The sequence below is a fragment of the Oncorhynchus masou genome, unplaced genomic scaffold (assembly GCF_036934945.1).
Source record: "Oncorhynchus masou masou isolate Uvic2021 unplaced genomic scaffold, UVic_Omas_1.1 unplaced_scaffold_4781, whole genome shotgun sequence".
Classification (NCBI taxonomy): Eukaryota; Metazoa; Chordata; class Actinopteri; order Salmoniformes; family Salmonidae; genus Oncorhynchus; species Oncorhynchus masou.
Window position 1 is genome coordinate 1 of NW_027011177.1, and position 14,456 is coordinate 14,456.

General features: G+C 45.0%; 1 pseudogene; it reads right to left on the reverse strand.

The window, feature by feature from the left end:
- Positions 1-10,706: 10,706 nt before the first annotated feature.
- Positions 10,707-13,808, reverse strand: LOC135535322 (filamin A-interacting protein 1-like; annotated as a pseudogene).
- Between the last annotated feature and the right edge of the window lie 648 nt (positions 13,809-14,456).

Here is a 14,456-nt window from a genome sequence, read left to right on the forward strand (position 1 = left end):
TCTTCCTTACCCCCCCATCTTCTGTGTCTTTATCCAGCTCCTTTACCCCTCCATCTCCCTGTGTCTATATCCAGCTCCTTTACCCCCCCATCTCCCTGTGTCTATATCCAGCTCCTTTACCCCCATCTCCCTGTCTATATCAGCTCCTTTACCCCTCCATCTCCCTGTGTCTATATCCAGCTCCTTTACCCCCCCCCCATCTCCCTGTGTCTGTATCCAGCTCCTTTACCCCCCATCTCCCTGTGTCTATATCAGCTCCTTTACCCCCCCCCATCTCCCTGTGTCTATATCCAGCTCCTTTACCCCCCATCTCCCTGTGTCTATATCCAGCTCCCTTTACCCCTCCATCTCCCTGTGTCTATATCCAGCTCCTTTACCCCCATCTCCCTGTCTATATCCAGCTCCTTTACCCCCCCCCCCCCACCTCTCCCTGTCTATATCAGCTCCTTTACCCTCCATCTCCCTGTGTCTATATCCAGCTCCTTTACCCCCCCCCCCATCTCCCTGTGTCTATATCCAGCTCCTTTACCCCTCCATCTCCCTGTGTCTCATCAACTCACTTCACCCCCCCCCATCTCCCTGTCTATATCCAGCTCCCCCCCACCCCCCATCTCCCTGTCCTATATCCAGCCTCCTTTACCCCTCCATCTCCCTGTGTCTATATCCAGCTCCTTTACCCCCCCATCTCCCTGTGTCTATATCCAGCTCCTTTACCCCCCATCTCCCTGTGTCTATATCCAGCTCCTTTACTCCCCCATCTCCCTGTGTCTATATCCATCTCCTCTACGTCCCCATCTCCCTGTGTCTCTCCATTTCCCTGTGTCAATTTCAATTCAATTTAAGGGCTGTATTGGCATTGGGAACATATGTTAACATTGCCAAAGCAAGTGAAGTAAATAACAAACAATAATATTAATAGTAAACATTTCACTCACAGAAGTTTCAAAAGAATAAAGACATTTCAAATGTCATTATGTCTATATACAGTGTTGTAATTATGTGCAAATAAAGTACAAAGGGAAAATAAATAAACATAAATATAGGTTGTATTTACAATGGGTTTGTTCTTCACTGGTTGCCCTTTTCTTGTGGAAACAGGTCACGAAATATTGCTGCTGTGATGGCACACCCAGTAGATATGGGAGTTATTAAAATGTGAGTTATTTTTCGAATTCTTTGTGGATCTGTGTAATCTAATATGGTCATACATTTGACAGGAGGTTAGGGAGTGCAGCTCAGTTTTACATCTCATTTTATGGGCAATGTGCACATAGCCTGTCTTCTCTCGAGAGCCAGGTCTGCCTACAGCATCCTTTCACGAATAGCAAGGCTATGTTCACTGAGTTTGTACATAGTCAAAGATGGTGATGCACCGATATGACATTTTTAGTCGATACCGATATCCAATATTTTCCTTGCCATAAAAACAACAATACTGATAACCAATATTTAAAATTTAGCAGCCTTTTTTAAGCATTCTAGTACAGTTAAATAGTTAACAAACACATGGGACGCAGCAGTCTAAGGCACTGCATCTCAGTGCAAGAGGTGTCACTACAGTCCCTGGTTCGAATCCAGGCTGTATCACATCCGGTCCATGATTGGAAGTCCCATAGAGCGGCACACAATTGGCCCAGCTTCATCCGGGGTAGGCGTCATTGTAACTAAGATATTGTTTTTAACCTCTCTGGCCCCACCCGGAACTCAACCGACCGTGCCAACAATAAATGCCAAATGCGCTACGCCAAATGCTAATAGCACTCGTTAAAACTCAAGACGTTCATTAAAACTCACATACAGGCGTACTCAATTCAAGCTAGCCTCGTTGTGAATCTAGCCAACACTGAGTCAGATTTGTAAAATAGCTTTTAGGCCGAGAAGCATGAGAAGCTATTATCTGATAGCAGGCAACACCCGAAATACCAGCAGGGTATTTTGCATAGGAATTAGCGTAGCCGGCACTACACAAAGCCAGAAATAAAATATAAAACATTCATTACCTTTGACGAGATTCTTTGTTGGCTCTCTATATGTCCCATAAACATCACCAATTGGGCTCTTTTCGATTAAATCGGTCCTTGTGTACCCAAAATGTCCATTTATGAAGACCGTCACGATCCAGGAAAAACACAGTTTTTACAAGTGCAAAGTTATTTTTAATTAAAAAAGTGACCTATAAACTTTGACAAAACACTTCAAACTACTTCTGTAATCCAACTTTAGAGTATTACTAAGCGTTAATAAACGATCAAATTGATCACGGAGCGATCTGTATTCAATGGGCACAAGTTTGGGAAACGCAGGCAACTTTTCCGCGACTTCCATTGTTCACAGCTGTGGACCTGACGACCGGATGTGGCTATTACTCAGATGACCAAGGATTTAGTTGAATCGAAATCACAACACTGCGACATTGTGTGGAAACGATAGGAACTGTATCCTCAGCCTTAATATCTTTCCTTCCAATAGGACAATACATGAGACTGGCAGATTGATTTTCTCTCCGTCGATTTAGTGACCAGGTTTTCTGGCGATTTTGACCACGGAACTCGTTCTGTTATAGTCAACACCATTGAACCAGTTCTAGAAACTTCAGAGTGTTTTCTATGCACACATACTAATCATATCATATACTATATTCCTGGAATAGTAGCAGGACGTTGAAATGTTGCGCGATTTTTAACAGAATGTTGAAAAAGTAGCCCGATCTCCTAAGAGGGTTTAACTGACTGCCTGGTTAAATAAAGGTTATACACACACACCGCACTGACCAAATAGTTATTTTGTTGGCGTTTACGTATGTCCCCATTACCAGTAAAACATAATCAAAACCTATTTCTTTCACTTACTTGCTGTGCTGTTTCGTTGTTCATTTGTTCAGTCGTTTCATTCTCAACCAGGATTTCATCATACATGTCAAGCAGTGAAGTTTCAGCTCTGTCTGTCCGTGGCCTCGGTGCGCACTGTCACTATGTTCGTTTCCATTTTGTCTATCTGTGTATGTAACATTTCACGTATAACCCTGTTTCTTGTCTGCATCGAAGTAGCGGTCCTTGTACCTGGCATCGAGCATGGTGGCGACACAGTAGAGGCTCAGAGAGAATACCACCAAAAAACTTGTTCACAGTCTCGAGTACTTTTGTAAGTTTTTAACCCCACGGTTTGTTGGCAGTTTTGTTGAGCAGGTGTTTCAATGCCATGACAGAGGGTGTCACATCTGCTGCAGACGCAGTTGATGAGCTTATTTCTCCAGTCAGTTGTTCGAATGGCACTAGGAGTGTGTTCATGTTCTCAAATGTCATTGAAATGGCAGCAGCGGTATGAGAACTAGCACATTCTTGAGCATGCAGTACGGCTTTCTTCTGTATGAAATCCTCGTCGACCCACTGTGCTGCCAGACTCTGCATGCTCACGGGGCTGACATCGCTGGTCCAAATATCAGTCGTGACGCCCATAGCAAGTAGCATAATGAATTCTATTATTTTGGCGCTAATGGATTTCACCTTTTGAGTTGTCTCGCGGATCATTTCTTACTCTTTCAAATGCCTGCTCAACGTGTTCAGTTGTTGGAAGTGTGCGCTTAGTATTTTTCTGCTTTTGTTCTGTGTATCGATGTATTTTCCGTGGTGTTGTTATGTTATGTTATATATGCACATCAGCTTTGTCATCGGTTTTGCACATCGAGCGTTAAACTAGACATCGGGCTGAGGTTGGCATTTTTTTGCGAATTTCGTCCGATTCCGATATGCTCACCGATATATTGTGCATCCCTAGTCAAAGATTGCTTTCTGCCACTGTGTACACTCTGTTTATGGCCAAATAGCATTCTAGTTTCCTATTTTTATTTATTTTAGTTAATTAATTGACAATTATCTTTTTCTTTTCTCATGATTTTTGTTGGGTCTAATTGTGTTGCTGTCCTGGGGCTCTGTGGGTTCAGGACCAGCTTCCTTAGGGGACTCTTCTCCAGGTTCATCTCTCTGTAGGTGATGGCTTTGTTATGGAAGGATTTGGAATTGTTACATTTTAGGTGGTTGTAGAATTTATTGTCTCTTTTCTGAATTTTGATAATTGACGGGCATCGGCCTAATTCTGCACTGCATGCATTATTTAGTGTTTTACGTTAAGCGGAGGATATGTTTGGTGAATGCTTTGTCCCATTTTGTGAATTTTTGGTTGGTGAGCAGACCCCAGACCTCACAACTATAAAGGGCAATGGGTTCTATAACTGATTTGAAGTATTTTTAGCTTGACTTCAGATTCTAGTAGGGTGAGGCTGGGTGCAATGTCATGTTTTTCCCCCAACACCACTTTCCATCAATTTGTATAGCAGACCCTCATTCCAAATTGTTTCAAATGCTTTTTGAATTCATCAAAGCATGAGAATACATATAGTTGTTTTTGGTCAATTAGGATGTGCACGGTGAATACGTGGTCTGTTTGATAAAAAGCCAATTTGACATTTGCTCAGTACATTGTTTTCGCTGAGGAAATGTACGAGTCTGCTATTAATGATAATGCAGAGGATTTTTCAAAGGTTGCCGTTGATGCATATCCCACTGTTATTGGGGTCAAATTCGTCTCCACTTTTGTGGATTGTGGTGATCAGAGTGTGGTTCCAAATATTGGGGAAGATGCCAGAGCTTAAGGATGATGTTAAAGAGTTTAAGTATAGCCAATTGGAATTTGTGGTCTGTGTATTTTATCAATTAATTGAGGATACCATCAACACTACAGGCCTTTTGGGGTTGGAAGGTTTGTATTTAGTCCTGTAGTTCATTCAATATAATTGGAGAATCCAGTGGGTTCTGGTTAGAAGTCGACCGATTATGATTTTCCACCGCCGATACGATTATTGGAAGACCAAAAACAACCGATACCGATTTAAAATAAATATATATATATAATAAAGAAAAACTTTTAAAAATATATATTTGTAATAATGACAATTACAACAATACTGAATGAACACTTATTTTAACGCAATATAATACATCAATAAAATACATTTAGCCTCAAATATATTTTTCTAATAATGGATAAAAATAACAAATAAGGATAAAATAACCGATAAATTATGAAACATGTTCAATTTGGTTTAAATAATGCAAAAACACAGTGTTGGAGAAGAAAGTAAAAGTGCAATATGTGCCATGTATAAAAGTTAACGTTCCTTGCTCAGAACATGAGAACATATGAAAGCTGGTGGCTCCTTTTAACACGAGTCTTTAATATTCTGACTGACTGACTGAGTTTGTGGCTGTAAGGCCTCTGATGTATGGCCTGAGTTAAGCCATAATCGTTCCAAAATGTCATCAGGCCTGGTCACGGCCTCGCCAAGTGATATCATCAGCACTGGAAACACTTCATCTATGTCAGGTTCTGTCTGTCTGCTCCTGATGGCTCCCAGCTTGTTTTCTCTCCTCTGGTGTTATAATGGTAGGATTCATCTTGTCGCCATAGATACAGGATACTGCATTAGAAGTCTGTTTCTCTGATCTTCAGCTGAGTCTTTCTTTTCTTTTAGATTTTTTTTTACCTTAATTTAACTAGGCAAGTCAGTTAAGACCAAATTCTTATTTACGATGACGGCCTAGGCCGGCTTAACCCTAACCCGGACGACGCTGGGCCAATTGTGCGCCACCGATTCGAACCAGGGTCTGTAGTGACGCCTCTAGCACTCAGACCACTGCACAACTCGGGAGACCTTTTTCTTTGAAGCTAAAAAGTACTATTACTTACTTCACTCTGTAGAGTACGTATGCTCTGTGTCTGTCTCCGTCACAACTTTGTGTGTGTGCTTCTTATCCTTGACTATCTCGGCTTAGGAGATATGTTTGTTTGTGGTTGAATTGCTTGCCCAAATAAGGCTACAGATTCAGTTGATTTATTTTCACATTGGAACTCTGATCCTTGAAATAGATCACGTTTGGGAAAAAATGTAACCATATAAAGTAGGCCTAACCTCACTGAGTACTCAGTTAAAGTTCCCCAGGTGCGGCTCCCCCCTTCCCTTCGCTGTAGTCTACTGCACAGTGTTGCCCTTCGCTGTAGTCTACTACACAGTGCTGCTCCCCTTTGCTCTAGTCTACTACACAGTGCTGCTCCCCTTTGCTCTAGTCTACTACACAGTGCTGCTCCCCTTTGCTCTAGTCTACTACACAGTGCTGCTCCCCTTTGCTCTAGTCTACTACACAGTGCTGCTCCCCTTCGCTCTAGTCTACTACACAGTGCTGCTCCCCTTTGCTCTAGTCTACTACACAGTGCTGCTCCCCTTTGCTCTAGTCTACTACACAGTGCTGCTCCCCTTTGCTCTAGTCTACTACACAGTGCTGCTCCCCTTTGCTCTAGTCTACTACACAGTGCTGCTCCCCTTTGCTCTAGTCTACTACACAGTGCTGCTCCCCTTCGCTCTAGTCTACTACACAGTGCTGCTCCCCTTTGCTCTAGTCTACTACACAGTGCTGCTCCCCTTTGCTCTAGTCTACTACACAGTGCTGCTCCCCTTTGCTCTAGTCTACTACACAGTGCTGCTCCCCTTTGCTCTAGTCTACTACACAGTGCTGCTCCCCTTTGCTCTAGTCTACTACACAGTGCTGCTCCCCTTCGCTGTAGTCTACTACACAGTGCTGCTCCCCTTCGCTGTAGTCTACTACACAGTGCTGCTCCCCTTTGCTCTAGTCTACTACACAGTGCTGCTCCCCTTTGCTCTAGTCTACTACACAGTGCTGCTCCCCTTCGCTGTAGTCTACTACACAGTGCTGCTCCCCTTTGCTCTAGTCTACTACACAGTGTTGCCCTTTGCTCGAGTCTACTACACAGTGTTGCCCTTTGCTCGAGTCTACTGCACAGTGCTGCTCCCCTTTGCTCTAGTCTACTACACAGTGCTGCTCCCCTTCGCTCTAGTCTACTACACAGTGCTGCTCCCCTTGCTCTAGTCTACTACACAGTGCTGCTCCCCTTTGCTCTAGTCTACTACACAGTGCTGCTCCCCTTCGCTGTAGTCTACTACACAGTGCTGCTCCCCTTTGCTCTAGTCTACTACACAGTGTTGCCCTTTGCTCGAGTCTACTGCACAGTGCTGCTCCCCTTTGCTCTAGTCTACTACACAGTGCTGCTCCCCTTTGCTCTAGTCTACTGCACAGTGCTGCTCCCCTTTGCTCTAGTCTACTACACAGCGTTGCCCTTTGCTCGAGTCTACTGCACAGTGCTGCTCCCCTTTACTCTACTGCACAGTGCTGCTCCCCTTTGCTCTAGTCTACTACACAGTGCTGCTCCCTTTGCTCTAGTCTACTACACAGTGTTGCCCTTTGCTCGAGTCTACTATACAGTGTTGCCCTTTGCTCTAGTCTACTACACAGTGCTGCTCCCCTTTGCTCTAGTCTACTACACAGTGTTGCCCTTTGCTCTAGTCTACTGCACAGTGTTGCCCTTTGCTCTAGTCTACTACACAGTGCTGCTCCCCTTTGCTCTAGTCTACTACACAGTGTTGCCCTTTGCTCGAGTCTACTGCACAGTGCCGCTCCCCTTTGCTCTAGTCTACTACACAGTGTTGCCCTTTGCTCGAGTCTACTGCACAGTGCTGCTCCCCTTTACTCTAGTCTACTACACAGTGTTGCCCTTTGCTCTAGTCTACTGCACAGTGCTGCTCCCCTTTGCTCTAGTCTACTACACAGTGCTGCTCCCCTTTGCTCTAGTCTACTACACAGTGCTGCTCCCCTTTGCTCTAGTCTACTACACAGTGCTGCTCCCCTTTGCTCGAGTCTACTGCACAGTGCTGCTCCCCTTTACTCTAGTCTACTACACAGTGTTGCCCTTTGCTCTAGTCTACTGCACAGTGCTACTCACCTTTGCTCTAGTCTACTGAACAGTGCTGCTCCCCTTTGTTCTAGTCTACTACACAGTGCTGCTCCCCTTTGCTCTAGTCTACTACACAGTGCTGCTCCCCTTTGCTCGAGTCTACTGCACAGTGCCGCTCCCCTTTGCTCTAGTCTACTACACAGTGCTTTTTATCTGAGCTGAGATTTCCTGTGTATCATTGGATATGACTGCAGCCGCCACACTTACACACGGGCCTACAGAGAATACACGCATATGCTCATGCTGGGGTTGTGGTGTGGTAGAGATGAATTGGTGATGACATCAGCCTGTGAATCTCACTGATCCAAGCACATATGTTGGAATTTACTGCTGTTTTTTTTCTGTCCCATTAATCCCTATTGGTTTGTCAGCCTCTTAACACAGAGGATGGTAAAATCCTCTGTGTTAAAAATCAATTCTGACACTTTTCAACCTCATTCATTATCTCTAGCACCAAACCATTGTCTACGTATGTGAAAACAGCACATTTATATGATCTGTGGTTAAAAAGATCAGGGTAGGATTAAAAGTAAAAGACGGTGATTTTCAAAACCTGGAAGTTGTTTCTAGCCCAAGGGAGGGGATTTTCTTGCTCCCTACGCCATCTCTAATGTTAGTGTTTGAAAATAACAGTATAAAAAATGTCATCGGGTAGAACTTTTTAGTGATTTTTTTCCTACAAAACTTAAATGTACTGTTATCACATTTATTGACACAGGTATTGTGCTGTAGATGCAAAATGAGGTTGAAAAGTTGTGGAGTTGATCTTTTAGGTCTCAGTGAGTATTAAAATTGAGAGCATTAAAAACAATATCCAACTTCCAACTGCTATTTTCAACCATTTCGGAGTTACAAGGACCACGTTGACATGCACTCAGTATTCTTATTAGTAGCTCATATATCACTCTTCAGGTCTTATTTGAGGTAAGCTGTTTACATGCGCTAATATATTACCATGATACCATCTACTGCATCTTGCCTATGCCGCTCTGTACCATCACTCATTCATATATCTTTATGTACATATTCTTTATCCCTTTACAGTTGTGTGTATAAGACAGTAGTTTTGGAATTGTTAGCTAGATTACTCGTTGGTTATTACTGCATTGTCGGAACTAGAAGCACAAGCATTTCGCTACATTCGCATTAACATCTGCTAACCATGTGTATGTGACAAATAAAATTTGATTTGATCTTAATAGTAACTCGTATCACTCTTCAGGTCTTATTTGAGGTAAGCTGTTTACATGCACCTTTTGATATCCCACCCGCAAGTATCCCTGTAGCCATGAACAAACAGAATATTCCTCATTTAAGTTCATATGATTTAAATGGAATATTAAGTGAAATATGGAGGCCTATAACCTCTCACATGAAGCATAATATAATATTAACTCCTGCAGAATATTGCATTTCTTGCAGTAACATTATATAATAAATGTTAATTTTGTCTTGGGAACAGGAGTGGAGAAATTATTTCTTTCAGCGTCTCTTGAGAAAATGTGAATGTGTCTGTAATGTGTTGTCTTTGACAGTAATGCAAGTAGACAGTATTTCAACAGCACAAACAACCTGGTCTCAGAGCATTTTGTATTATTCTGTATTATTCTGTAAGTAAATCGGGGACACTCCATTTCGTATGATATGTTACAAATTACAATTCATTATTATATTTTATGAATGTGCAAAATGTACAATATGTTACGAATTCTAGGTAGCTGGCTAATGTTAGCTGGGTTAGGGTTAAGTTTAGGAGTTGAAGGGGAAGGGTTAGCTAAAAGGGTTAGCTAACATGCAATGTAGCTATAAAGTAGTTACAGTTGCTAATTCACTAAAATGCTAAAGTTGTCCGTGATGAGATTCAAAACAGAACTTTAGCGGTGTTAACTACATTACTAATGCATTCATTCTATCAATTAAGACGTTCTGGTGAGCACCACTTTATTTAGTCTCAAAGGGCAACCGGTTGTGACAGATACATGCAGCTTCTCTTCTAACTATAGTTGACAAACAATAGTCTACCAAATGTCGGAAATCATACATTTCCCTACCAAATATCCAAAATGATTAGCAGAACGTTGTCTAAATTATGGGTGAAAGAAGCCAGTAGTCTATACGGTCCAGTATGGAGGATCAGCAAAATACATGATTATGGAATTATAATGGTGGATGGAACTGTAGCCTAGTTTTGAAATGATTTGTTTGTCATCCATGATATGCAAAACTGAGCCTGCGTAGACCGCAGTAAATGGGATAAGATGTTTACATGCCACAGTATCCCGTCTAAGATCCGCATATCCCAGGCATCTTATCCGGGTTTAATAACTAATCAAAAGGGAACCATTGTGCTCTCCCAGAAGCTTAGCTGGTCCATGAAACCCGCAAATTTATCATAACCCCTTTTCTCCCCAATTTCAATCTTGTCTCCTCGTTGCAACTCCCCCAAGGGCTTGGGAGTTTAACCCTATGGGACTCCCGATCACGGCCGGTTGTGATACAGCCCGGGATTGAACTCGGGTCTGTAGTGACGCCTCTAGCACTTCAATGCAGTGCTTTAACCGCTGCGCCACTCGGGATGCCCCTGGGTATGATGTTCTTTATATGCGTCAACTCAAAAACGGGATACTTAAGTATCCCGATTAATAGTGGGATATTGGTGCACATGTAAACATTGTCATTGTTTAAGTATTTCACAGTCAATGAGACTCATCAGAAAAATATATAGCCTAATTAACAAACGTGGTTAGCCTAAGTAATATAAATATTAAATACATCCTATTGTAGACTTATAGTCAAATATTAATTAGGAACTGGCCTCTAGTAAATGGACAACAGGGGAAACAACAAAAGAAACCAAACTGTTTTTAATGGTTAAATGTAACAAGGTATAGGGAATTATTAAATGCACATGTCAGAAATGTGGGAGGCTATATTTGTAAGTAGTAGTCTTGAAAAGATTTAGGTGACCATTTCACATTCAGTGCAGGTGTGAGTCCAGACAGGATTAGATAAGTGCTTTCTCATGCACACAGTTATGCAACAATACACTTATTATGATGATGATGTGGCTGTTCAGACAGGCTGGTTAGGGCTGATGCTCTGTTGCTTTTCCGGTGAAACTGACTCAGGGTTGGGTAAGGGAAGCTAGGTCACTCGAGGCGGGATGGAGGTGGGCGTTTCAATCATAAGGGCAACTTACTGTAATGTATGAGGGTCGTGCGGCAGGGGTGTTGGCAGGGGTTATGGTGATGCTACTGGTGATCTTGCTGCCGCCTTTGATGTGGCAGCCATTGGTCAGTACTGGCGTCCTTGGTTCCTTTCCGGGGGTGTGATATGGTCCCTGGCTCTGAGTTATACCGTTAATCGACTGGATATAGGGGCTCCCAAGATGGATGTGGATCTTGTTGTCCTCTGTGGTGATGACGCTGGGACCAGTGCTGTTAGACCTCTGGAGCTGCCAACCGTTCCGCCTCTCCGGGCTCACACGAAACATGGCTTGACCTATGACCTCACTGGATTCAAGCGATCCAGTACTGACTGTTACCATCTGGTTGGGAGAGCCGGTGTAGTCAGGTGACGCTGACCTGGAGGAGTCTGGGGAGTTTACAGTGATGGGGGTCATGGTGAGAGGGGAGAGGGCTCTTTCAGGGCTGCCAAATCCCTCTGGGGGCAGGGAGCTCTTTGTTCTGGCCGTTGGGGAGATGGCAGTGTTTGGGATGATGGTGAATCTCTGTTTTGGTGGGGCTCCGCTGGTGGGGATAACTGCGGTGCTGGTATAGGATGTGGTATTGTCGGCAGTGGGGCTGCTGATCTCCAGTGTGGCCGTGTTGTGCCCATGGTCCGGCGTTACCTTGATGTGTAAGGACTGCCCCGGGGTGTGTGCAAGCGTCACATCTCCTTTCTGGACAAAGTTACCCTGTAACAATTTGCCGTTAATGGTATGGGGGTTGTCCTTGTCGTTAGGTGAACTGTTTTGGTGGTTCAAGCTTTCAATGCTTGTTAGCGGAGGCGAGTTGCACTTAAGGTCAAGATCCTCGTTTTGATTTGGGTCCTCTCCATCGATCTCCTCATACAGTTTACAGCTGAGCGCCAGCGGAGTCAGGCTCTTGTAGTCAGGTGGCAGGGTGTCTGCGGGCTCCGTCTGCACCTCCTTGGTGGACAGGTGGAGGTCTAAGAAGCGTCGACCAGTCATGCCGGGCCGGAGGCTCTTGCTGACTCGCCGGTACCTGTCCAGCTCATGGGTCAGTCCCTCCATCTCTCTGGCCAGCTCCCTGTTCCTGACCTCCTGCTGGGTCAGCCTCTTCTGCAGGGTAGAGCTGTCCATTTGCACTCGACAGATGGACTCCTCTGTCCCCATCAGCCTCTGGACCTTCTCCTTGAGAGCCTCCACCTCCCTTTTGAGGAGGACAGCCCTGACCTGCTCCTCCTGAAGTCGACTGAGGAGGAGGTGCTCCTGGTTTTTCTCCTTCTTCTCTGCCAGCTGGTACTTAGAGACCTCCTTCCTGGACTCCTCCAGCTCCACTGCCAGGGCCCTGGCTCTCTCCTGCTCCTTGAACCACCTCATCTCTAGGGAATCAAAGTCCTCCTCGGCCTTCATCAGCTCACCCTCCACCACTCCCTTCTGCATGAGTCTCCTGCTCAGTCTGTCTACCTCCTGGGTGAGTTCTTTGACTTTATTCTCTTCTTGTTGGTAGCAGTGGTTAGTGTTGTCCAGCAGGGGGATCTTGACTTCTCGACAGAACTCTCCCCCTTTAACCTCCAGGACCTGAATGATCTTTTTCATGGTGCTAACTTTGCTCTGCAGACCCCCACTCCTTTCCTCCTCTGCCCTCAGCCTCAACCTCAGCTCGTCCCGGTCTTTTGCCACTCTCTGAATCTTCTCCTCTAGCTCTGCTTTAGACCTCAGTGCCTTGCGGCTCTCCTCAATGAGTTTCTCTGTGGCTGTCGACACGCTGTCACACTCAGCCTGCAGTTTCCCATCCTTCTTCTCCTGGAGTTTCTCTTCTGTTTGCTTGACTCTCTCGGCCATGTTCTTCCTCTCTTCAACCAACACCACTGTGAGTGTTCTCAACTTGGCAAAGTCCAGTCTCAACGCCCCCTCTGATCTTTCCAGCTGGCCCTCGATGACTTCCAGTTCCCTCACCCGCACCTTGAGGGTATTCAGCTCTCCAGACAGCTGCTTGGTGTTGGCCCTCTCCTTCTCCAGGCTTCCCTTCAGTGCACTGCACTCCTGCCTGCTTTTTCCCAGAGCCTCCTCCAGTCTGTCCAGGTCACTTATCCGATCATTCAGCTTGTCCACCTCGGCCTTCAGGCTTCGGCTCTGACTGGACTCCTCCCCAGTTTGCGGTCTAGGTCCCGGCATTGGTCTCCCATGCGGATCAGCTCCTTGTCGTTTCCTTCCATCTCCACCACTCTCCTCCTCAGCTGTTCCACTTCTGAGAGCAAGCCAGAAGTTGTTGTGCACTCTTCTCCCCTATGGCTTAGCCTATCCCTCAGCTCCTGCAGCTCCTCCTCTGCCCTCTTGAGGGCGCTCCTTGTCCCCTCTAGCTCATCCAGCTGTCGGCTGAGGGCGGCCAACCGCTGACACAGCTGTCGGTTCTGGGCATCCTCATTGGCCAGTTTGGCCATCATGGCTTCCTGGTTGAGGTGGAAGTGGAAGCTTGTTCGCGTAACTCTGTTTCCAAGCGAATTACTTAAGCTCCTGCTCCTTTGCCCTGGAATGATGGAGTTTATGCACCCGTTGGGCGTGGCCTGCCAATGTCCGTCAGTTCCTGGACACGTTTGCTCTGCTGTGAAAGCTGATCTGTAAGGCGTTGCTGTCGTCAATGACCAACAATGCAAAAGACTTGAGTTTAGTCAGCTCTTCCTTTAAAGCAGAGACCTCTTTCTCGCTCTTTTCCTCCTTTCTTTCCCTATAGGCTTTCTCCTGGATGAGCAGCAGCTTCAGCCTGTAGAAGAGGGAGACAAACAAAATGTAGTTTATATTGAAAGGTGTGGTTTAACTTTACAACTCTAGACGTCTGTTCAAGGTTTTACGAGTCTTTACATTCAATTAAGACATGCAATGGCTGCCTGCATTTGTCTCTGAATGCAATGTTTTCCAATGTGGAAGTCCTCCCACACTCTTTTCCCTCTGTCTACTACAGTACACTACTGAGCTGGTGAGCTAACAGGAAATGTACCATGTCCTTGACGGAGACATAATTTCCTCCTGTTCCCTGGCCTCCGTCTCTCTCTGAGTTTGAGCCTCTGTTCCTAGATGGACAACTGCGTATTTATCCATCTAATTTTCCTCCACGGCCTCCGGGCCTGTCCCTTGGTGTTTTAAAGATGTTTGGCTGACATCACAGATGGTGTGGTCAAAGGAGCTGTTGGCTAATGAAGGCGTTCCTCTACCCTTAGTACCCTCTCTACTGCATGTCATAACACGTGTACCTACTCTGATAGGAATTCTCCCTTGTTCCACAGGCAATTACAGATGGGCTACATTTACAAAGTCCTCCAGGTTTCACCATACACATCGGCATAAACATGTTACATATAAATACACGCACATTACACATACATGCCCAGACACACACACTGACATTAGCATG